General features: G+C 45.2%; 1 protein-coding gene across 5 annotated transcripts in view; it reads right to left on the reverse strand.

The window, feature by feature from the left end:
• Window positions 1–25,202, reverse strand: part of LOC140722119 (uncharacterized) — a 1,111,870-nt gene that overhangs the window by 1,072,522 nt on the left and 14,146 nt on the right. The window contains exon 3 of one of the 5 annotated variants that reach the window (XR_012097539.1): window positions 16,413–16,743. The exons of 3 other annotated variants lie outside the window; for them this stretch is intronic. The gene's annotated coding sequence lies outside the window, so the exon portion shown is untranslated. Of the gene's footprint in view, window positions 1–16,412; window positions 16,744–21,486; window positions 21,589–25,202 lie in introns of those variants that run through there. One more of the 5 variants, XR_012097538.1, reaches the window with a different exon arrangement.

A 25,202-nucleotide genomic window follows, 5' to 3' on the forward strand; every position in this document is an offset into this window, starting at 1 on the left:
GCTAGTGATTCTGTTCCAGGATAGTCCTTTTTAAATCTTTCCCTGTTCTTCACCTCTTCTTCTCTCTGTAGTGGGTTCCAAACAGTCACCACTCTGTGGGTGAAGTGTTTTCCCTTGAATTCTCTGCAGACTGAAGAAGTTAAGCTGACTGCAGTTCTGACTGAGATGTTCTTTACCCCTGAAATCTCTGGGCTGATGAAGAATTAATTTTGGAGTTACCCTCCTTACTCATGGCTCATTTCCACATTGTGGGTCATTTTCTCTGCTTCTAAAGGGTTGTTGAAAACACCACTGTCCTCTAAAGACTGAAAGCAGAATGGGAAACCATTAGATGGATGTTCAATGGAGCAGGGTCAGAAACCAGAGGCGGGTCTGGACAGGGCAGAGTTTGGGGATCTGGACAATGGTCGGGGTAAGAACTTATTATGAGAAGGGAATCAGCAGCGGGGCGTGGCAACAAATGACAGAGTAGCAACATTTGGAAGCAGATTGATAGAGAAAATCTTTTGGTGGTTTGACTGATGACACAAACTATACCCGTGTGACATCTGTGTTGGGAATGGTTTCAGCTATTGAGGGTGTTATTCCCGCTTGTTTATCCTGTAATATTATATCTGGATAGTGATTATGGATTGGCCTATCTGTAACAATGTATTGATTATCATATAATTTATAAGATTTTGACTCTAAAACTGGATCAGGCTTGACCTTACGGTGCCTGTATGAAGTGATGGAGGGCAATCATGAGTCAGTATTTAAAGCAAGAACTTGGTGAATGATATTGTATCTTTATAAGTAATCAGATTGAGTTAAATTCCTGCTGGATCCTGGAATGTGTTGGATTGTGTCTGGTTTATCTTGGCCTTTTCTGCACTTACTGCCTTAAATACAAACAATATTGTATGTATTTTCGATATTTTTTCCCCCTTTTGTTAACCAGCTTGTCCTGTATTCCTGCAAGGAACCCCTCTGTTTCTGGGAAGAGGTGTCCAACTCTCAGTCAGGTGCTCGATGCTTCCTTGTCAACATCTCATCTGCTCAGATTGTTGCGATGCCATACTCATTCCACTTCTCAATGTTTTCTTCCAGAGTGATGATTTATTTTTCTGAGTTGGCCTCTCATTTAATTTTTCTGATCTGTATTCCATATCACAACTGTATATACACACATGGAGTGCTGAATCCAGTTCATTTTTCTTGAAAATATAGAAGTTTTATCTGACTGTTGTGTGATCTTTCCTCATGTGTTATTTCTCTTCCTCCTGTCCAAGGTAGTGTTAATCTAAGTGGGTTTCAGTGTAAATGCTCTTTTCTAAAGCTTTCTAAAATTCTTATTTACCATTGTAAATTTTACTGATTGAAATGGGACCAATATATTTTTCTTATTAATGTCAATGCCGGTATTGAAGAAAGTGTTTATTGCCCTTGTTGTATTTGTAAACTAGTGAGCTCTGTTTGACAGAACTTTTTAAGCCGTGAACTAATTTTTTTCAAAGGTTTTCCCTATTTCGCACCACTTTCCATTTCTTTGCTTGTTGATATTCCAGATACGTGGGTATCAAGAGTCCCGGTGAAGGGTCTTGGCCCGAAATGTTGATTCCCATCCATAGATGCTGCCTGACATGCTGAGCTCCTCCAGCACTCTGTGTGTAGTTCTCTAGATTTCTAGCATCTGCAGGTCCTCTTGTTTCTCAGATACTTAATAACGAGCCGGTAGTAGGGTTGTGTAGCTCCTTTGGTAAAATATTAACTAAACTCATTATAAAGATGTTGTATAGGGTTGGAAGGTGCAGAATCTCTAGGTAGACAAGAACAAGCTGGTAGTGGGGTTGTGTGGCTCTGTTGGTAAAATATTAGATAAAATCATTAGAAAGAGGTGGCAAAGGGTTGGAAGTTGTAGAATCAAGGAACAGCAAATGTTAAAAAAGAATCCCTAATGGGAATTGTACAGAGACCTTCAAACAGTAGTAAGTATGAGGTCCTGAAATTACAATGGCAGATTGGAAATACGTGCCAAAGGGCAATGTTACAATAGTCATGGGGGATTGTCATGCAGGTGATTAGGAAAATCAGGATGGTGTTGGTCTCAAGAGGAGGAATTCCTAGAATGTCTACAAGATGCTTTTTAGAGCAGCTCGTGGTTGAGCCCAGTTGGGGATCAGCTATTCAGGATTGGGTGTTGCAATGAACCGGAATTAATTAGGTCACTGAACTTCAAAGAACCCTTAGAGGCAAGTGATCTTAATGTGATCAAATTCACCCCGACATTAGAGAAGGAGAAGTTAAAGTCAAATGTAGAATAAAAAGAATTAGAGAGGCATGAGAGAAATATTGGTCAAAATTGATTTTAAAAGAACACGGGCAGGGATGAAAACAGAGCAGCAATGGCTGGATTTTTTGGAAGCAATTCGGAAGTCATAGGTTATATACAGTGGCATGCAAAAGTTTGGGCACCCCTAGTCAAAATTTCTGTTCCTGTGAATAGCTAAGCGAGTAAAAGATGACCTGATTACAAGAGGCATAAAGTTAAAGATGGCACATTTCTTTAATATTTTAAGCAAGATTACATTTTATTTCCATCTTTTACAGTTTCAAAATAGCAAAAAATGATAAGGGCCAGAAGCAGATGTTTGGGCACCCTGCATGGTCAGTACTTAGTAACACCCCCTTTGGCAAGTATCACAGTGTGTAAACACCTTCTGTAGCCAGTCAAGAGTCTTTCAGTTCTTGTTTGAGTAAATTTCTGGGTTCAGACATTAGTAGCAATGTACTAAATGTGGAAATTACAAAACACAATATTATTAGAATCACAGAGCTAAGCAGCAATGAAACAGGCCCATCTGCCCTTCCGGTCCATGCCGACCTGTTTTGTTGTTACTGCCTAGTTCCAACTACCTGCACCAGAGCCTCCATACACCTCCCATCCACGTCCTCACCCAAATTCCTCTTTAAAGTCTAAATCAAACCCACATCCTCCACTTCCACTGACAGCTCATTCCACACTCTCACCAACCTCCGAGTGAAGAATCCCCCTTCAGATTCCGTAAAAGTAATTCACTTGCACCCTGAACGCATGTCCAATGTCAGGGTGAGAGGGAGGACGGGGCAGAGAGGGAAGACAGGGGAGTGGGTGGTCAAGTTCAGAGAGGGAAACAGCGGAGAGTTTATACTTAATATATTTCAGAAAAACTAATTGAACTTGCTGCAAACCTACTCTCCATATCCTGTACATTCTTAACCAAATTACTGATCTAGGTGGCAAGTAGCAGTGGTTGATGTTCAAAGTAAATGTTATTATCAGAGTACATATATGTCACCACATACAACCCTGAGATTGTTTTTCCTACAGGAACACTTAGCAAATCTATAGAATAGTAACAGGATCAATGAAAGATCAAGTGGAGCATAGAATTCAATAAAATGTGCAAATGTAAATATAATTAAATATCAATGAATAATGAGAGCAATGGGGTGTAACCCTGGGGAACCTCACTAGGCCGGGGCCTCGAGTTCAATAAACAGCCTCCCACCATCACTCTCTGCTTCCTACCATCAAGACAACTGTGCATCCAGTGAGCCAGCTCTCCCTGGATCCCGTGTGATCTGACTTTCCACAGCAACTTACCATGCTGAACCTTATCAAAGACCTCACTGATGCCCATATCGACCACGATCCTGGGACAGAGGTGTCACAGATCAGAGGGCATAGATTTAAGCAGAGGATGAAGAGGTTTAGAGGGATCTGAGGAAGAGATTTCTCACTCAGAGGGTAGCTGAAACCTGGAACTCACTGCCCGAGGTGGTGGTGGAGGCAGGTCCCTTCACAACATTTACGAACAGGATGAGCATTGAAACTGCCGAGATACAGTCGGCTACGAACCAAGTGCTGATAAATGGGACCAGTGAAGACAGTGAGTGGATGGTCAGAACAGGTATGGCCGGCTAAAGGCCTGTTTCCGTGCTGTGTGATCCATCACTCCGGACATGCTAAGGCATTGATTTCAAAACTCCACACCCCTCTCCAACCTGAAATAAACCAGACTGCACCCCTTTGTCACCACTGGGAATATCTGTTTCTGTCAAGGTAACATACAAATTGTTCACTTTTGCTAAACAACTGACAATTGATGAAGTTCCTGTGTCTTCTTCCATTAATGTTGCTGCCTTACAGCAAAACTAACCCTCTCACTGTGTCAGAATCAGTGATTAAATCAGACCCCAAACACTGTGCTTTTACCCCTGCACGTTATAACTGGAACCATCTCACTGAGGGTCTGATGGAGACATGGGATCACATCTCCCCTGCTTCTGACATTTCAAATACCCTCAGAATGGTTTTCTGATTCAGTCTGAAGGTTATGGTATATTCAGCTCGTCGTCAGGCCTGACAAACCGTGTCTTCCCGCAGCTGGTTCCACCTGTTGGTGTGTCCTCTTTCCTCCACCTCCAGGGAAGCTGCATCTCCACACAAACTCCTCACTTGAGACGACTGTCTGTACCCGTGACACAGGAAATCACATCACTGTCACTCTCCTGATACCGTGCCTGACCTGCTCACCCCCGGGTATCCTCCCTCAACAAGCTTCTCCCTCAGTCACCGTCTGTGAGATTATATAAAAATACAATAACTGTAAAACGATCTGTCAGACAGCTCCTGAACCCCTCCATCCCGGACGATGGTTTGCTGATTAAAACTCTCTCTCTCCTATTCCCTTTCCCTTTGCAAACTCCAGATATGCCAGCTGATCCGAACCCACTGTGAGGACATTTATACCTCACAGGAGGATGTAGAAACCCGTGTCGTTCTCTGATACAGAGGTCACTGACACCCCACCGCCATCCCAGTATGCACCAACAGCCCATGACGGTGACAGCTCTTCCATACACTGAGGCTTTGTAACAAACACAATGTTAACAGCAAGATTAAACAGTAATTAATTTGAAGAGAGAATTGTTGCTTCCTGAAAGGAAACGCGAGCGTCCGATACAACAGAGCAGATCCTCCCCTGTTTACAACTTTATTTGACCCAGGTCACGGAACGTCCGATCATCCAACTTTCTCACAACAGCAACCCTACCCACCATCCCCCCCCCCGCCCCCCGACTACAGTCCACCCATAACCTCTACCCACACCCATAGACAGATCCCCTTCACCCCAAACCCCTCCCAGCCTGGGAACCACAACTAACTGATCCCACAGCCCGGGCTCGGGCGCAAAGCTAAAACCGGGGCTGCGGGACCGGAGAGCCCGGAGCCTCCAGTCGTCCGGCAGAGCTCGTTCCCGGCACTTTTCATAGAAACATAGAAAACCTACAGCACAATACAGGCCCTTCGGCCCACAAAGTTGTGCTTCCACGGCAGCCGGCCCCTGATTTCCACCAAACCCGTGATCAGACCCTTCTTCACAGACGCCTGAACAGAATAATAGCTACGGTCGGCACTGCGCCTGCGTTTAGCAGGAGGTTCCTGGCTGCACCAGCCGTGGCCGGGGGTCCCGAAAGAGGCGCACTGGCCGGAAGCGGGAGGGACAACGGAGAGTTAAATGACAAACACGACACAGTCTGCAGATGCTGGAAATTCAGAGCAACACAAACAAAATGCTGGCGGAACTCAGCAGGCCGGGCAGCATCTATCACACTCCCACCCCACCTCCCGCATAAAACAAGGCAATCAGAGGTTTATGATCATTTTCAACATCAAAAGATTGCCCTGACACAAACTGATGAAATGCCTCACAAGGAAACATAATGCTGAGCAAATCTTTTTAAATCTGGGCATAACGTGTTTCTGGATCAGATAATGAACAAGTTGCATGTGCCACTTGTAGCCATTCCTTATCATGTTATAATCATTTTCAACATCAATAGATTGCCCAGAGGGAATCGGAATGAAAATGTTTGGACACCAGGAAGTCCCGCTCGGAGCGGATAGTTCAAAGGTCAATTTATTATCAAAGCAGGTATCCGTAAACAATTCTTGAGCTTTTTTTCTTCTCCAGAAAACCACGAAACAAAGAAAGAGCATGAAAGTCGTTCAGAGAGAAAAATCAAACTCCCACCTCAACCCCCGCATCAAAAAGATAGCATCCCGATCATCAAACCCCCAAAACCCACCCCTCACGCACAAAAGGGAATAATATCATCGACCGCCTCCCCCCAGAAAAAACTCTCCTACCCCGCACAACTGCGGAGGAGCCGGTGTCACCAGTGTCGAGGCGGCCGCATCGGGAGCAGCGGACACAACGGGCGACCCCGGAAGATTCACAGGTGAAGTGTCGCCTCACCTGGAAGGATATTTGGACAACGGAGACAGTTCGGCCGTCCGGCCCTTTCACTGTGACACCCCGAAATCCACATCAAATCCGTCCAAACGAATCTGGGTGAACTTTAAAGACCAATAAATATAATTCCTCTCAGCGATCAGCTGTCTGAATGATCCCCTGACTCTGAGAGGAAGGGGTATCTATGGTCCACACTGTCAGGGTGTTGAGTTTACCAGGAGACAAAGACTGCAGGGACGAGAGGTTTTCTGTTGACTAATACACTGTGTGTGGACCCCGCTGGCAATTCTGGTGTTGTGACCCGAATCGACACAAACACCACGCTGCCCACTCTACCAACAACACGGCACAGCCGGACACATAACAGGGGACTTTACATCCCACAACACTGGATTCAGTGATGAAACCCGTGATTAATGTTGTTGTCCCGCTGAAAAGCCCATTAAGGTGCTTTTAAATACGAGCCCTCCGTCACAGGTGACGTCAGACACCCCCACTCGCCTGACGTCACACATGGGCTCCCCACACCGGGATCTGCACTCACGTGCGCGGTGTCTTACGTCACCCACGCGCTGCTGTGCTCGAGCTTTATCGGTTGAACGGCTGGGCTAATAATCACGTTCCAGCCCCTTCCCCCACCGCAGTCAACAGAGGATTCAGAAGCTGCGCTATTCCCATTGGTGCGAAGCGATGTCAATAACAGGTTACAACCAGTCGCGGAGGCGGACAAGTCGAGTGGGCGTTACCCTGCTGAGTCCGTCTCCCGCTCGAGCGCCGACCGCCTCATCAGAGCGGAGAAAACCTCAAAGTAAATGTCCGCTTTCTGATTTATTTCCATTTCCCTCCGAGGGAAGTTGGGGCGTTTGTGAAGCGTCTCCTGCGGCCGGAGTCTGATGTATCGCTGAGAGGTAGGAGGAGACCGCTCGGCCCGTCGGTTTGATGCCGGTTCCCCGGGGAGGGAGGGAGAGGGGGGATTTTATTGAAAGGATGAAGATGGTGAGAGAGGGGGCGGACAGGATGTTTGTCCCGTTGGGGACAGGAGGGGCTCATCTATGGAATTGTCTGAGCCCACGGTGGTGTCGAGCAGAGGGATTCACCACATTGGGGGCAAACACCGGCAGACTGTTGCCCTGCAAGCGGGGCCAGTGGTCCGGGCAATGTGACAATTATTTGGGCTTTGTTGAGATTGTACCTGGAATATGGCGTAAAATCCCACTCCCCACACTAACACGGGTTATACAGACCAAAGAACAAACTGCCGGAGGAACTCAGTGGGTCGGGCAGCATCTGTGGATGGAAATGGACCGTCAGCATTTCGGGCCGAGACCCTCCCTCTGGACTGAGTGTGGACGGGAAAGAGTCAGAAAAAAGAGGTGAGGGGGGGGGATGGGTCAAGATCAGGGGAGAGAGAGGTGGATCCAGGTGAGAGGGGAGGTGGGAAGGTGGAAATAGTGACAGGGGTGGGAGGTGCTGAAGCAACACGGGGCTGCTGAAGATGGAAATTAATTCCATAGAGGATTAACAGAGAGATTAGAGAGTATTTGTTACAGAGAGTGCAATGAAGATTCTCCAGACTGATCCCTGGCGTGTTGGGGTCATCATATGAAGAAAGATCAAATGCGATAACCCTTTCATTTAGAGAATCGAGGACTAAGAGGTGAACATATTGAAATGCACAACATCATTACCGGTTGAACCAGGGATCCCAGTCTCTGAAACAGGGATGCACTGTCCGGGACTGAGATGAGGGGAAATGTCTCCACTCCGAGGGTGGTGAATGTCTGCAAATCCCCACCACAGAGGGCGGTGAAGACTCGGTGATCGTCCTCATATAGAACAGAGGGCGGCAGATGTGTGGAGACCGAAGGGATCGAGGAAATGAGGATCGGGCAGAAACATGTGGCTGAGATGGGAGAGCAGCCGCCACCTTGCTGATGGTTAGAGGGGCTGAATGGCCTCCTGCTGTTTCTCACTTGATGTTTCAGTGTTCCTGTCCAGCAAGGCTCCGGAGGAATGTGAATAGAAATTAGTGTTTATAAACACAGAACTGATTTAAATTAAACGTGAATATTTCCTGTTTGGGTCTGAATTATGTTTTGGACCGGGGTGGGAACTGAGCCGGTGACTCTGTGACCTGGAGGTGGAGGGAAAGGGATCGGGGAAGATATGGTGTGGAAAAATAATCATGTATCTGGGGTAAATATGGAATAATGTGGGGAATGCGGCGGATGGGTCGGGCAGCGTGTGAGGGGAGAGGAGCAGAGGCACCAGTTCAGGTGGGAGACCCTCCACCCGTCACCTGATCCCGTTTCCCGTTCATGTTTTTCTGCAGATCTGCAGCATCTGCGGGTCACTGCTCTACGTGTACGTGTAGCTTCACCTTTCCCCGTTCAGACAAGGCAGTGAGATCCGGATCTGTCACGTCCTCTCGTTGTGGGTGGACAATGTCTTTTTCTCTGCAATACTTTCTGCATGTTTCACTCCACTGTTTTGAGGCGCTGAAGTGCAGCCGATGTTTCTGGGTGTCTGACCCGTTTATGTGAGAATTTAGCCTTTTCTATTTCTCTGAGCTTCTCGTAAATGTGGAAAGTTCAATTCAGCTTCACTTCAGAATTTCCAAAGCAACACCCAGTCAGTCAAATTGCTCCACACAATTAAAATAGCTTATTACATTTTTTCCATTTTTGTACTATATACATGTATATTCTTATTTTAAATCACAATTGTTAAAATCTATTGTTATGAATTAGGTTCTACTGCTGCCGCAGGGACAACAAATTTCATGACACATGCCGGTGCTATTAAACCTGATTCTGATATTGATATGGGAGACCCACTACCGGTCACCTGATCCCAGTTACCGCAGATCGTAATGTGAGATTGAAGCATTTTCCATTTATTTGCTTTCCACTGAAATGACAACAGTTCAGTTTCCTTCTGTGGTTCCAGAGCAGAAGCTCAGTCTGTCTAATATTTCCACGTAATTAAAGTGGGCAATTTGTTTATTCTCATCATGTACTGAGCTACAGTGAAAATCTTGCCTGATGTACCATCCACACAGATAGATACATTGAGCTGATATACAACAAAACACTCACTGTAACAAAGCATTGTGGCTGCTGTTACGTACCCCATAAATGGGTCACTTACCAACAAAGAGAGAGAGGTCCGTTGAAGTCTGATGGTACTATTTTTAAAAGTCTTTATTTATAAAGGGGCACAAAAATAGGATTAATACAAACATTCAGATAATATATGCCGTCAATACTCAATCTAAAGCGCGGGTATAATCATAATCATCAATAAGAAATAACTCTATCGTTTGTCTAGGGGTTACTGTATTGTTCGATGTAGAAACAAAAGTCAATTGTCATTAAAGATGCAGCTCTTTTTCGGGTTGGGGAGAGAGACTTGCCCGGGTCTTTTGATGAGGCCAATCCGTTGAGTCGGGGGAGTTGGTTCCCCGTTGTTAGTTCAAAGTCGTTTTCTGTGCTATCAGACACCGGTTCCCATACAAGGGAACCGAACGCAGGTGGCTTCCTTCAAATGGCTTCCCGCTATTACGGGATCGCTAGCGTTTCTTCTGGTGCGTCTGAGGGGCCGTCTCTACAGCCCCTCTTTTATCTTGACTCGCAGGGTAGTAGATGTCAATCAGGTTGGGGATGATGCAATCTCGCTCTCAACCAGCCCACTTTGCCCGAGGGCTTGCACGTAGCATAGTCCCCAATCCACAAATATGTCTCCAAGAGACAATAGCCAATGTCGCGTCATTTTGCATCGTCGGGGAACGAGGCATTCGGCACGTCTCTCTCCCATTTCCTGGGTCCACTGACCCAACCCACTAGTGCCCTTGCGGTTCTCACAAAGGAGGGGGCTGCGGGCATAACACTGCAGAGAAAGTGCAGTGCAGATAGACATATGGTGCAGGGTCACGTCGAGTTACATTGTGAGGCCGAGTCCATTTTATCATTCATTTGGCTTATAACCACAGACAGGAAGCCATCCTTTAGCCTGGTGTTACGCACTTTAAGGCTTTTGTATCTCTTCCCCGATGGGGGAGCGGATTTGCAGCAAGAATGTCCAGGTTATGAGCTTCTTTGTGTACATGGCCTGCTTTTCCGAGGGAGGGGAAGTGTAGGAAGAGTCCATGGAGGGGAGGCTTGTTTCCCTGATGTTCTCTGTTCTCCAAAGTTCGCTGCAGTTCCTTGCAGTCATGGGCAGAGCAGTAGCCATACGAAGACGTGAAGTATCGACAAGGAGCTCAGAGACCTCGGCCTTCACCCTGCCTTGTGTAGCTGGATCCTGGACTTCCTGTCAGATCGCCAGCAGGTGGTAAGAGTGGGCCCCATCCCCTCTGTCTCTCTGACCCTCAGCACACATACCCCATAGGGTTGTCTCTTTGGCCCTGTCTTTTACTCTTTGTGCACCCATGAGTTGCGTTGCCACCCACAGCTCCAATCTGCTATTGAAATTTGCTGACAGCACTACATTGATTGGCCTAAACCGAAATACTGATAACAATCAATCAAATGCCTTCTGACAAGGCTCGGTCCAAACAAACTTTTCACCCTTCTTCAGGAGATTAGTCAGAGGAAGAGCGATAGCGGCAAAGTTCTTACAGAACTTACGATAATATCCATCCATTCCCAGAAACCTTCTAAGAGCCTTCTTAGCAGTCAGAATAGGAACTTGAGAAATTGCTGGACTTTTGCCCGAACAGGAGCCAACGTGCTTTGACCAACAACATAGCCAAGACAGGTCACACTGGCATGGCCAAATTCACTCTTAGCCAAGTTAACTGTAAGATTGTCCTAGGAAAGCCTGTCAAATAGCTTTTCTACTGCAGAGATATGCTCTTCCCAAGTGTCACACCCTGTAACTAAGTCATCAATATAGGTATCTGTGTGTTCTAACCCTCGAATTACAAAATCAATCATTCTCTGGGATGTTCCTGGAGCATTTTTCCGTCCAAAAGGCAAAACATTGTATTCATACAACCCAGATGGTGTCACAAATGCAGAAATTTCTCTACCTCTGTCCGTCAATGGAACACATCAATACCCTTTCAACAGATTAATCTTTGTAAGAAATTAGCTTTTCCAGCCTTATCGATGCAATGATCCACTCTAGGGATAGGATAGGCATCTGTTTTTGTTACTGCATTTACCTTTCTATTATCAGTGCAAAATCTAACATGACCATCAGGTTTGGGCACAATAATGCAGGGTGACTCCAATCTCATTTTGAAGGCCTAATAATACCATTCTCCAGCATATACTCAATTCCCTGGTCAGCCAATTTACACTTTTCTATGTTCATGCAATATGGGTGTAGTTTAATCTGTTTGGCTTAACCAACATCTGCATCATGTACTATGACCGTGGTTTGCTTGGGAACATTGGGAAATAAGTCTTTAAACTTCAGAATTAATTCCTTCAGCTGTTGTTGTTGCTTTGGCTGCAGATGAGACAACTTGTTATCAATGTTTTCTGGAACAACCGAGTTCATTAGCCTAACTGGGACCATGTTTGGCTTGTGAAAAGTCTCAGACGAGTCAATTGTTTCATTCTCAGGGTTGCCAGTTTCATTTGTTTTGACAACAACACACACAGATGGTACCTGCCTGTCAAAAAAGGCTTTATCATATTTATGTGTACCACCTGTGTTAGTTCAAGTCAGTTTGGTGTTTTACTAACATAATTCACATCATTATTTTGGGAGACTATTTCATACGGTCTATTGAATTTCGCCTGAAGTGGATTTGTCAACATAAGGCAAGCAGCTTATCTCCCACCTGGTATTTTCATTCGCAAGCCCGCTTATCAAACCAACACTTCATTTTGTCTTGAGAAATCTTTAAGTTTTGTGTCGCTAGACTACAGGCTTGGTGTATTTTATTATTATATTTTTATTAGTTTATTATTGAACTTCAAATCATAGTCTAACGAGTTAACATCAATCCACCGTTCCTTATAACAAGGTCAAAGGTCACTCTGCAACCAAATACAAGTTCAAATGGAGTAAAGCCCAGTGATTCCTGTACTGAGTCTCTTTCTGTGGACAAAAGCAAATGTATTCCTTCATCCCAGTCTTTTCCATTTTCAACACAATATGTCTTAATCATTGTTTTGAGGGTAGAATGAAATCTTTCTAAAGCCCCTTGTGATTCTGTATGGTACGCAGATGATGCAATTTGTTTTGCTCCCAGTTCAGAAACTACCTGCTGGAATAATCCAGATGTAAAATTACATCCTTGATCAGACTGGATTTCTTTAGGCAAATCGAATAATGTGAAAATCTTGGTAAGAGCCTTCGCCACAGTTTTAGCTTTAATATTTCTGAGAGGTATTGCCTCTGCGAATCTGGATGCAGTACACATAATAGTTAGCAGATACTGATGGCCTGCTTTAGTCTTTGGCAATGGGCCAACACAATCCACTATAACTTTGGAAAAGTGTTCACCGAATGCAGGTACAGGCCACTGGGGTGAGCTCATTCGGTTTACCCACAACTTGACAAGTGCCTTTTGGAAACTCTTATTCAGGGTAAACATAACTTTATGAGTTAAAGCAAACTGATCTGCTAATCCAGCAGATTCCTGCATAGTGGCAGCATTATTTCCATCTAAATACGTCTTTATGCCATCAGGGACTCACCTTCTGAATTCTTCAATTAAAACCAACTCTCTCAAGCTGTTAAAATCATCATTTACATGTTCAGATGTGCACCAGTGGTCAATACACACAAATTTCTCATAAGCAAATTCCGTATGTCTGGTTCACAGATTTCTTCAAATTTCTAAACTTTTGCCTGTCTGCTTCTGGGACCAACTCGTAAGCTTTGAGCACAGCCTGTTTCACTATGTCATAATGTGTGGTGCGTGGCCATGTGGTTAAGGTGTTGAACTAGCGATCTGAATTTCATGAGTTCGAGCCTCAGCCGAGGCAGCGTGTGTGTCCTTGAGCAAAGCACTGAACCACACACTGCTCCTGCACATTTATAGCCCAGTGGCGATGATTGGGGCAGCATAGATAAATAAATAATAAGCTGCTTCAGCAACTGTCAAAGCAGAATAGGCTTGCTAAGCCTCCCTCTTAATTACAGTTTATAAGAGAATTTTCTTTCTGCTTTTCTGCCTCTCCAGCCTGAAACTGCCTCTGCCTTTCCGGAGCCTCCATCTTTAATTTTTCTAACTTGTACTGGAGCTCAAGCTCACTAGGTTTACTTTCAGGAAACACCTCCAACTCCTCCACTTTAAATACACCCTCAGATACATAATGTTCAGCTATTATCCTCTGCATCTGTGCCCTCCTCATTGTCAATTTCACCTTAGCAAGTATTGACGTTTTAGCAATACTCAACAACTCAATCCTTCTGGTGTCCTCTAATGCCTGAGAGGTTCACACTTCCAGATATCTATCAGCATCTATTGCTGCTGATTTTCCACACACAAATAAATCAAAAGGGATTTCCCCAATGAAATCGATATTAAATCAATCCTTAAATTTGTTCATATCCCAGAAGCAGGTCCCATTTTGTTACAAACCGTAACGCTTTAGAAACGAACCAGCAGCAACAGACTACTCCCAATGGCCACACATTTTAATTCCACGTCCCATTCCCATTCTGATATGTCTATCCATGGCCTCCTCTACTGTCAAAATTAATCCAAACTCAGGTTGGAGGAACAACACCTTATATACCGGCTGGGTAGCCTCCAACCTGATGGGATGAATATTGACTTCGCTAACTTCCGTTAATGCCCCTCTTCCACTTCTTACCCCATCACTGACATATTTAATTGTTTGCCTGTTTTCCATGTCTCTCTGGTGCTTCCCCCCCACCTTTCTTTCTCCCGAGGCCTCCTGTCCAATGATCCTTTCCTATCTCCAGCTCTGTATCACTTTTGCCAATCACATTCCCAGCTCTTAGCTTCATCCCACCCCCTCCGGTCTTCTCCTATCATTTCGCATTTCACCCTCCCCCCACTATTTTCAAATCTCTTAGTATCTTTCCGTTCAGTTAGTCCTGACGAAGGGTCTCAGCCTGAAATGTCAACAGTTCTTCTCCTTATAGATGCTGCCTGGCCTGCTCAGTTTCACCAGCATTTTGTGTGTGTTGTTTGAATTTCCAGCATCTGCAGATTTCCTCGTGAGTGTTATGTGTATAAATATAACTCTCAAACTATTGAGCTCAGGGGTAACAAGGCTTGGAGTCTTGAGATGGTAAAGTATGAAAGTTCAGTTCAACCACAGAATAGGTGATGAGAGAGATATTTGTAATCCAGGGTAAATGTTGAGAGAAGGCAATTATGTCATATTCCACAGGTTCCATGGTGGTAAAACGAGACAACAGTCGCTGTAGATTTTATCTGTCATCCTTCCAAATCCACATACTAATTATCACCCGAAGTGACTTGTCATAAGGGGTATCGTCTTCAAATGAATTACCACACCACAGCCAGGCAAGGGTTGACACATGTGGTCTCCGCAGGATACCCCAAATCAGATCCACTCCTATGGATCAAATGAGGTGACAACCACACATTCGATGTACGGTGAATCGATAATTAGCCCACCCTTGTGGGCAAAGGAAAGTTCCAAACAGTGACCCTTGGCCACTAGTTCCCCGGTTTCGATTCTTCCATTTTTCCTCCTTCGTCTCCGTCTGACTCTGAGTCTGTGGATTTGCCTTCTTAATCTCTCTCTCTTAAAATGACAGTCTACAGCAAACAAAACCTAGGGATTCATAACAATGGCCACTCCCCATTGTGAGCTGACAGGTGTGCCAGTAGGTGGGATGACTGAGTGAATCCTTTCCCACATTCTCAGCAGGTGAACGGCTTCTCCCCAGTGTGAACTCGCTGATGTTTCTGTAGGTGGGATGACTGAGTGAATCCCTTCCCACATTCTGAGCAGGTGAATGGCCTCTCCCCAGTGTGAACTCGCTGGTGTCTCTGTTGGTTAGCTAACCGAGTGAATCCCTTCCCACAGACTGAGCAGGTGAACGGCTTCTCCCCAGTGTGAACTCGCTGATGTACCAGTAGGGTAGATGACTGAGTGAATCCCTTCCCACAGACTGAGCAGGTGAATGGCCTCTCCCCAGTGTGAACTCGCTGATGACTCTGTAGCTTAGCTAACTCAGTGAATCCCTTCCCACAGACTGAGCAGGTGAACGGCTTCTCCCCAGTGTGAACTCGCTGATGTACCAGTAGGGTAGATGACTGAGTGAATCCCTTCCCACAGACTGAGCAGGTGAATGGCCTCTCCCCAGTGTGAACTCGCTGATGACTCTGTAGCTTAGCTAACTCAGTGAATCCCTTCCCACAGACTGAGCAGTTGAACGGCCTCTCCCCAGTGTGAACTCGCTGGTGACTCTGTAGGTGGGATGACTGAGTGAATCCCTTCCCACAGACTGAGCAGGTGAACGGCCTCTCCCCAGTGTGAACTCGCTGATGACTCTGTTGGTTAGCTAACCGAGTGAATCCCTTCCCACAGACTGAGCAGGTGAACGGCTTCTCCCCAGTGTGACCTCGCTGGTGATTCCGTAGGGTGGATATATGAGTGAAGCTCTTCCCACAGACTGAGCAGATGAATGGCTTCTCCCCAGTGTGAACTCGCTGGTGATTCCGTAGGGTGGATAAATGAGTGAAGCTCTTCCCACAGACTGAGCAGGTGAATGGCCTCTCCCCAGTGTGAACTCGCAGGTGATTCTGTAGGTGGGGTATGTGAGTGAATCCCTTCCCACAGACTGGGCAGGTGAACGGCTTCTCCCCAGTGTGAACTCGCTGGTGACTCTGTAAATGAGATGACCGAGTGAATCCCTTCCCACATTCTGAGCAGGTGAATGGCCTCTCCCCAGTGTGAACTCGGTGATGACTCCGTAAACCGGATGACCAAGTGAATCTCTTCCCACATTCTGAGCAGGTGAACGGCTTCTCCCCAGTGTGAACTTGCTGGTGTCTCTGTTGGTGAGCTAACTGAGTGAATCCTTTCCCACATTCTGAGCAGGTGAACGGTTTCTCCCCAGTGTGAACTTGCTGGTGAGTCATTAGGTCAGATGACAGAGTGAATCCTTTCCCAGAAATTCAGCAGATGACCAGCCTCTGCCTGGTGTGGTGTGAACTAATTGGTGTGTCAACAGGTGGGATGACCAACTGAACCCCTTCTCACACACAGAACAGGTGAATGGCCTTGCCCAGTGTGAACTTGCTGACGTACCTTCAATTGTGATAATCGAGAGAATCCATTCCCACTGTCTGAGCAGGTGAAAGGCCTTTCTCCTGTGTAAATTACAGGCGTGCCAGTTGGTCAAATGACCAAGTGAATCCCTCCCCACAGTCTGAGCAGGAAGGGTGGTCAATTGGCTCCCTTGCTCCACTTCTTAAATATCTAGACAGAGACAACAAAACTGCTGTGCCATGTTTGAGCTTCCTGGAGATGAATTCCTTCTCATTTTTAACCTGTAAAAAGATTTACAAAATCCATCAATGGGTGTAGGACAACATTTCAGATGAGATTACTTGAGTTACCAAGGTTTGATCTGGTATCACACTGTTACAGTGAGGTTCAACGGAAGTTGGACAGAGAAATCATCTCCTGACTGGGCAGAGTGCTGGTATCTGGAATGACCATCAATTCCCTGATGCTCTTCCTGTCTCTATAAGAATGGGGCATTTCTGCCGTCTCCAATCAGTGCCTTGGCTCAGTTTGACTCTCTCCATTGGTATTATTCCTTGTTCCCACTGAGCTGCATGGGTTCCTCGCCCCACAGTAACTGAAACACTCTCACACAGTCTTTTTTGACGTGCAGCTGGGATCTTCTTTTATGTATTATTAACTTAAAGTGCCACAGTTTTAACGCCATATAAAAAATTCTGAAATGACTGGTTGGTTCGCACAGCTGTCAAAAGGGGTTAGAGTGAATTTTTGTATTATTTCAGGTTCTTGTCACAATCATAGAACATTTCAACACAGAAACAGGCCCTTTGGGCCATCTAGTTTGTGCTGAACTATTTAAACAGCCCACTCCCACACCTCTACCATCCAGGTACCAACACAAACCTCTTAAATGTTGAAATCGAGCACGCATGCACCACTTGTGCTGGCTGCTCATTCCACAGCCGGATAACCGTCTGAGTGAAGAAGTGTCCCCTCATGTTCCCCTTAACATTTCACCTTTCACCCTTAACCCATGGCCTCTGGTTGTCGTCCCCCCCCAATCTTCATGGAAAAAGCCAGCTTGCATTAACACTATCTGTGCTTCTCTATCACAATCAAATCTCCACTCAATCTTCTGCATTCCAAGGAATAAAGTCCTGATTTGTTGAATCTTTCCTTATAACCCAAGTCCTCCAGACATGGCAACATCCTTGTGAATTTTCTCTGAAATCTCTGAACTTCTTTTACATCTTTCCTGTAGGTAGGTGACAAAAACTGCACACAATACTCCAAATTAGGCATCACCAATGTCTTCTAGGAGTCAACATAACATCCATCTATTGTTATCAGTACTTTGGTTCATGAAGGGCAATGGGCTGAAATCATTCTTCCCATCCCTATCTACCTGTGATACCACTTTCAGTGAATTAAGGACTTGTATTCCCAGGTCCCTTTCTTCTACAACACTCCTCCATGCCTGACCGGTCACTGTGAAAGACCTCCCTTGGTAGGTCATACCAAAGTGCAACAACTCACATTGGTCTGCATTAAATTCCATTTTCCATTTCTAAAACCATTTTCCCACCTGGTCCAGATCACACTGCAAGCCATGATAGTCCTCTTGCAGTCCGCTAAACCTCCAGTCTTGTTTTCATCCACAAATTTGCTGATACAGTTAACTACACTATCATCCAGATTACTGATATAGATGACAAACAACAACAGATCCAGCACTGATCCCTGTGGCAACCACTAGTCACAGGTTTCCAGTCAGAGAGGCAACCATCTGCTACCACACTCTGGCTTCTCCCAAAGACAGTGTCTCATCCGATTTACTGTCTCATCTTGAATGCTGAGTGACTGAACCTTCTTGACCAAGCTCCCATATGAGACTTTGTCAAATGCCTTGCTAAAGTCCATGTAGACAACATCCACTGCCTTGCCTTCATCCACTTTCCTGATAACTTCCTCGAGAGACTCTATAAGATTGGCGAGAGCCATGCTGTCTATCCTTTATCAGTCCACACCTATCCAAATACTTACAGTATATACTTGGTTCCTGCACACACAGTCCAATAACTTTCCCAGTTCTGATGTCAAGCTCACCAACATATAATTTCCTAGTTTATTTTTACAGCCTTTCTAGAACAGCAGAATAATCTGTCCTCCAATCCTCCAGTACCTCACCTGTCACTAAGGATGATTTAAATATCTGTGCTTAGGCCCCAATAATTTCTGCACTTGTCTTCCGCAGGGTCCTAGTGAACAACTTGTCAGGCCCTGGGGATTGATCCACACTAATTTGCCTCAAGACAGCAAACCCCTCCACCTCTGTAATCTGTACAGGGTCCATGAAGTTGATGTGGCTTTGCCTCACTTCTATAGACTCTGTGTTCATCTCTTGAGTAAATACGGATGCAAAAAAAATCTCCCTAAGTCTATGTTATCCCTTCATATGGATTACCATTCTGATCTTCCAGAGAATTATTTTTTTCCCTTGCAATCTTTTTGCTCTTAACAAGTCTGCAGAATCCCTGAGGATTCTCCATCACCTTGTATGCTGGGGCAACCTCATGCCTTTATTTCTTTCATAAGTGTTCACTTGAATTTCCTGTATTTCATAAGTACCCCATTTGTTCCTATTTGCCTGTACCTGGTATGCACCTCCTTTTTATTGATCTGGGAGAGGAAAGCCAAAGGGGTGATAGATCTGCATGGTGGGAGGTGGGGGTAAAGAGGGTTAAACTAAAGTTGCAGGGGGAATGGGAGCCTGAATGGTAGTGGAGGGGTTGTGGAGACAGATGTTGTTCAGGCCTCAGACAAAGTCAGGAATGAAAAAGTTGAGCATGGTGCAGTGAATATGCTGAGCCCTGTATATTTCAATACAAGGAGCAGCGTTGGAAAGGTGGATGTGTTCAGGGCATGGATCAACACCTGGAATTAAGATACTAGGATCTGGCAACTGTGGATTGGGACAGGCTGCTTTATGGCAAAGGTGTGCTTGGTAAATGGGAGGCCTTCAAAGCAAAATTTTGAAAGTAGTAAGCGGGTATGTCAGAATAAAAGGTAAAGATAGAAACTGTAGGGAAACTTGGATTGCAAGAGATATTGAGACCCTGGTAAAGCACAAAATGGAATTGCATAACAGGGATAGGCAGTCAGTTTCTTATGGATATCAGAAATGCAAGAGAACACATAAGAAATCAATCAGGATGGCTAAAAGATGGCATGAGGTTGCTGTCACAGAAAAGGTGAAGGATAATCCTCAGGGATTCTAGTGATAGATTAAGAGCAAAAGGATTGCAAGGCACAAAGTTGGTCCTCTGGAAGACCGGAATGGCAATCCACGTGTGGAAACAAAGCAGATGGGGGAGATCTTAAATATTTTTCCATCTCTACTTACTCTGGAGATGGACAAAGGGTCTATGGGAGTGTGGAAAAGTGGCATTAACCATTTCAACCCTGGGAAAATAAAAAAACACTCCTCTGGCCACTCACACGCTCAATACCCCTCATCATTTTATACACCAAAAAATGTCTCTAAATATAAACAAGGAAATTATACATTGCACAGTCTACTTTCCATGACTCAGTACATTTACATGGACAGGTGTGTAAAAATGCTACCATCCACCTTATTTTAACCACATCACACCCTCCCCTGCTCACTACCACTATCAAGCCTTACCACTAGGATATTCCTCCCCTCTTGTTCTGTTCCTCTAACTAATGAATCCCCTATCAGCCTTTTGACTTTCCTCTGCCAGGTAACACCCCCCAACAGCTTCTAAAGTGGTCCACCTGTTGTTGTGGGGGATGGCCACTAGAGTACTCTGCGATGGATATTTAACCTCATTCCCCTTCCTGACTCTCACCCAGTTTCCTGTGTCCGGCACCTTGGGTGTAACTCACCTCTCTTCATGTTATATCTATCACCCCCTCCAACTGCTGGATGATCTGGAATTCACCCATTTCAAGTTGCAGCTCATTGAAGTGCAGGGTTACAAGCTGCACATCTTGTAGGTGAGGGCATCAGGGACACTGGAGGTCTCCCCTCCTTCCCTCCAATACCCCTCTAATTTGTAATAATCTCCCCTCTAATTTGTAATAACCAGTGTGCAGATAAATCTTGTACTGTGCATTTTTTACCCAGTGACAATATGTGCACAGTCACACACTAGCAAATCACGTTCTGATCTCCTCTGGGTTCGATCCAGTTTATCTGCACTCTCACACAACCTACATAGCAGGCCTGTAATGGGTAATGAAGGATTTTCTCCAAAACTTTTGCACATTGTCCACAGGTGCTAAATTGCTAAATTACGCTTTAAAAAGTCAGATTTCCAAATATCACTCCACTTCTTCCCACTTGCAAACTCTCCAGCAACTTTTGCATCACCACAATGCACGCAGGCATCACCAGTTTCTGTATTCTACATAAATATTCCCCCTGAACCCTCCCCCAATGACTGACGGTGGTGAACTCATTGAATGAAATCCCAATGAATATGAAGGGAAGGGCAGTTCTCTGTCTCACTGGAGTCTGGCACATTTGTGATGTGAAAGCTACTTGTTTCCCAGGGCAAAGGTGTTTGATATCATTACGTACCCAGAGAGAATGGGACAAAACATGTTCTCACCGGTAGAAAAGTCCAGAGCAAGAGGAGGTAGAGGAAGCAACACACACAAAATACTGGAGGAGCTCAGCAGGCCAGGCAGCATCTACGGAAAAGAGTACTAATGCCGATTTTCTCATCTGCTGATGTAAAAGATTTTGTTCCCTTTCTCCGAGTTCCTAATCCTTGCATTTAGATAGCTGGAGCTCAGCTCTGTCTGAGAGATCCATCGGTTCCCATTCCCTCATCAACCGGAAGCTCCCCGGGTCCTGAATACGGATCGTGGGGCTGAGAGAGAGGGAAGAGGGCAGGACTGTCCCGGGTTTGCTGGTCACGGTGACCGGATTTCACAGGAATTATCCCGAAGTTGGTGTTTAAGATAAAAACACGGAGAAACGCTCTTACCTGCAACCGACATTTTCAAGGCCTTCAGTGTACTGCGTGCATGCGTGAAACTCAGGGACGTTCTCAGCCTGACGCCTGCGCATTTCATCGGCGCTTCAGCACCGGCGAGATTCTTAACGCATGGCCCTATGGGTAATCACGGTGCCATTAAACATTTCTGCAAGCACCGGTTCAATGTCCATACCTCATTTTTTTTATCTTTTGGGTATAGAAAAAATCTGCAGCTGTTTTAATGCAGAAAGCGGCTCCCATAAGCAATATACTCAATATCAACGTGTATCCAATGCCAAAGTAAAATGCAGATATAAAACACAGGAGATTCTGCAGTTGCTGGAAATACAGAGACGCACACACACAAAACGCTGGAGGAACTCTGCAATTCAGAGAGCAACTAAGCAGCGGAGTACACAGGCTAGGCATGCTGAAGGGGCTCTGCCTAAACGTTTTCTATTTATTCCTCTCCAAAATTTCTGCCTGATCTGTTGATTTCCACCTGTGTTTTGCAGAAATTACCACCTTTTTTTTCGATCAACCAGTTTCCAAATGCTTCTAATCTTTCACTTTTGACCACATCCTGCTGGTCTTATTCGTCCTCCTCCTCTGGACCCCATCTCTCTCTGAAGCCCCTGACTCAGACTGGCAAATCTTCGGTTTCTGACTCTGCACCATCGAAGATTCACTCGCTAGTCTGCTGTCAGACTTTAGAGGTGCATTGTGTTACGAGACCGCAGGTTCGTTTACTGTGAGTGTCGCTTTAAGTGCCTGAGTGAGGCGGGGCTGTGACATCAGACACACGGAGAGAGAGAACGTCACAACCACAGTGAGCTCATCGTCTTATTCAGCCCGGAGAAAATCATGCAGGAAATTCATGCAGGTGTATAAGATGATGAGAGGCATTGGTCATGTGGATAGTCAGAGGCTTTTTCCCAGGGCAGAAATGGCTAACACGAGGGGGAATAGGTTTAAGCTGCTTGGAAGTAGGTACAGAGGAGATGTCAGAGCTAACTTTTTTAAGCAAAGAGTGGTGTGTGTGTGGAATGCACCGCCAGTGACGGTGGTAGAGGCGGATACAATAGGGTCTTTTAAGTGACTCTCAGATAGGTACATGGAGCTTAGGAAAATAGGTGGCTATGTGGTAGAGTAATTCTAAGCAGCTTCTAGAGTAAGATACAAGGTCGGCACGGCAATGTGGGACAAAGCATCTGTAATGAGTTGTGAATTTATATGTTTCCATGAAATTCATGGGAAATCTCCTATCCCATGGAGTGGTGACTATTTGCAACCTGTCATCTCAGGGAGAGTGAGAGGGGAATGGCAGGGGTAGATTTTCATATTACTGATATGGAACAGAAACATGGGCAGGAACCAGATGGGCTGAGTGGCCTTTCTAGTGTACATAGTGAGTGTGGTAGAGACAGTAAGTACCTGAGACATGGGATTTGATACAGAACTGATTTATCTTTCACAGATCCACAATATTAAACACCAGTCTAGTTTAAGGCTAACATCAGCAGAACAGACTCCTCCAATGCTCAGTGACCAGGGTTCAGTCCTGGGTGCGATGAGCAGCCGCAAGAACTGCAGAATCTGACAGTAACAGTCCCTCATGAACCTGCAGCTGCCTTCAGTCACCGTGATGGTTAAACTTTTAACACAGAGATGATTTGAACTTCCTCCCTGATGTTGGAGCGCTCAGACTGAAGATGTAGGGGAGAAGGAAAAAAGAGATAATAAAGTTGTTTGCACCATTAGGGATAAACAGAGAGGAAGAGGTGGAAAGTTTCTTGAATGCATCTATTTTAATGCTAGGAGCAAGGTAAGAAAGGTAGATGAGCTTAGAGTATGGATTGATAACTGGAAATATGATGTTGTATCTATTAGTGAAACATGGTTGCAGGAGGGGTGTGATTGGCAACTAAATATTCCTGGATTTCATTGCTTCTGGTGTGATAGAATCAGAAGGGCAAGAGGGGGAGGTATTGCAATGCTTGTCCGAGAAAATATTACAGCAGTGCTTTGAACAGGATAGATTACAGGACTCATTTCGGGAGCCTATTTGGGTGGAATTGAGGAATGGGAAAGGTATAGTAACACTTATAGGGGTGTATTAGAAACCACCTAATTGGGAGCGAGAATTGGAGGAGGAAATTTGTAAGGAGATAGCCGATATTTGCAGTAAGCACAATGTTGTGATTGTGGGAGATTTTAATTTTCCACACATAGAAACATAGAAAATAGGCGCAGGAGTAGGCCATTAGGCCCTTCAAGCCTGCACCGCCATTCAGTATGATGATGCCTGATCATCCAACTCAGAACCCTGTACCTGCTTTCTCTCCATACCTCTGATCCCTTTAGCCACAAGGGCCATATCTAACTCCCTCTTAAATATAGCCAATGAACTGGCCTCAACTGTTTCCTGTAGCAGAGAATTCTACAGATTCACCACTCTCCGTGTGAAGAAGTTTTTCCTCATCTTGGTCCTAAAAGGCTTCCCCTTTATCCTTAAACTGTGACCCCCTTGTTCTGGACTTCCCCAACATCGGAAACAATCTTCCTGCATCTAGCCTGTCCAATCCCTTTAGAATTTTATACATTTCAATAACATCCCCCCTCAATCTTCTAAATTCCAGTGAGTGTAAACCTAGTCAACCCAATCTTTCTTCATATGAAAGTCCTTCCATCCCAGGAATCAATCTGTTGAACCTTCTTTGTACTCCCTCTATGGCAAGAATGTCTTTCCTCAGATTAGGGGACCAAAACTGCATACAGTACTCCGGCTGTGGTCTCACCAGGGCCTTGTACAACAGCAGTAGAACCTCCCTGCTCCTGTACTCAAATCCTCTTGCTACGAATGCCAACATACCATTTGCCTTTTTCGCTGCCTGCTGTACCTGCATGCCCACTTTCAATGACTGGTGTACAATGACTCCCAGGACTCATTGGGCCTCCCCTTTTCCTAATCGGCCATTCAGATAATAATCTGTTTTCCTGTTCTTGCAACCAAACCTCACATTTATCCACATTAAATTGCATCTGCCATGAACTTGCCTACTCACCTAACCTATCCAAGTCACCCTGCATCCTCTTAGCATCCTCAAAGCTAACACTGCCGCCCAGCTTCGTGTCATCCGCAAACTTGGAGATGCTGCATTTAATTCCCTCGTCTAAATCATTAATATATATTGTAAACAACTGGGGCCCCAGCACTGAGCCTTGCAGTACCCCACTAGTCACTGCCTGCCATTCTGAAAAGGTCCCGTTTACTCCCACTCTTTGCTTCCTGTTTACCAACCAATTCTCTATCCACATCAATAACATACCCCCAATACAGTGTGCTTTAAGTTTCCACACTAATCTCCTGTGTGGGACCTTGTCAAAAGACTTTTGAAAATCCAAATATACCACATCCACTTGTTCTCCCCTATCCATTCTACTAGTTACATCCTCAAAAATTCTGTAAGATTTGCCAGACATGATTTTCCTTTCAAAAATCCATGCTGACGTTGTCCGATTATTTCACCTCTTTCCAAATGTGCTACTATCACATTTTCACAACCAACTCTAGCATTTTCCCCAACACCGATGTCAGGCTAACCGGTCTATAATTTCCCGGTTTCTCTCTCCCTCATTTTTTAAAAAAGTGAGGTCACATTAGCCACCCTCCAATCCTCAGGATCTAATCCAGAATCTAAGGAGTTTTGAAAAATTATCACTAATACATCCACTATTTTTTGGGCTAA

The sequence above is a fragment of the Hemitrygon akajei genome, unplaced genomic scaffold (genome assembly GCF_048418815.1).
Source record: "Hemitrygon akajei unplaced genomic scaffold, sHemAka1.3 Scf000069, whole genome shotgun sequence".
Classification (NCBI taxonomy): Eukaryota; Metazoa; Chordata; class Chondrichthyes; order Myliobatiformes; family Dasyatidae; genus Hemitrygon; species Hemitrygon akajei.